This window comes from Elephantulus edwardii, unplaced genomic scaffold, assembly GCF_000299155.1.
Source record: "Elephantulus edwardii isolate Elephantulus edwardi_28Jun2011 unplaced genomic scaffold, EleEdw1.0 scaffold00095, whole genome shotgun sequence".
Taxonomy (NCBI): domain Eukaryota; kingdom Metazoa; phylum Chordata; class Mammalia; order Macroscelidea; family Macroscelididae; genus Elephantulus; species Elephantulus edwardii.
In genome coordinates, this window is record NW_006399845.1 from 2,905,474 (window position 1) to 2,906,445 (window position 972).

The following is a 972-nucleotide window of genomic DNA, read 5'->3' on the forward strand; positions in this document are numbered from 1 at the left end:
AAAAAAAGCCATGGTCTTTTCAGTTATTTTTTATGTATTTGAAGTTGAACAATAAACAAGAGTGACTGGAGAAAAACTGATACATTTGAACTGTAGTATTAGAGAATAGTACTGACTATGCCATGGACTACTGAAAGACCTTAGGAGCAAATGCAACCAAGTTGCTCCTTAGAGTTAAAGATGGTGAAGCTTAGTTTCACAAATTTTAATAATTTTGTGAGAAGGGGCCAGTCCTTAGAAATATGCATGATTCTCAGAAATTTGTAGTGTCGGGGAAAGAGAGGTAGACTTCCCGCATATAGATTGATACAGTGTCTGTAACAATGGACTCAAGCATGTCTTAGATTATGAGACTGGCACAGCCTAAGACAAGGTTCAGATCTGTTAGTCATAGAGTTTCCATAAGCTTTGGTAGACTTGATGGCACCTAACCACAACCACAACTCTAGGTGAGGCACTTGGTTCATGATGGAACATGCCCTTTCAAGATAGATTCTCATGCAAAAGTCATTTGCATAATACCTGAAAGTCCTTATCAGAATTAAAAATTATTAAGAGGGAATATCTGGAGTATCCTATGCTTTTCATTTAGGATATCCTTGGGTCTTGTGATGCCTGAAAGAACTGAATGACTTTCTTAATCTGAACTGTTGCAAAAGAAAATATAATTCAGTGCATCATGTAAGGACAGTAAGGAGAAGGTAAAATTAAAAGAAGTCTGATTTAAACAAACCTAGCAATAACCCATTTCATGTTTAAAACAGTTAAAAATTATCCTCATTCCTTGAAAAGTTTGTCCTTGATACAAGCTTAGAAGTTCCTATTATTAATAAAGGGAGTTATGTTCAGCTACAGGTTGCAGGACTAGGGTAAACTATAATGATTAAAGGATGTAAACTTAATAAGGAAGGGGTAATCAGGATGGATGTGTCAGAAGCAGTGCCCTTGGCACAGGATAGAGCAGGGTTTAGG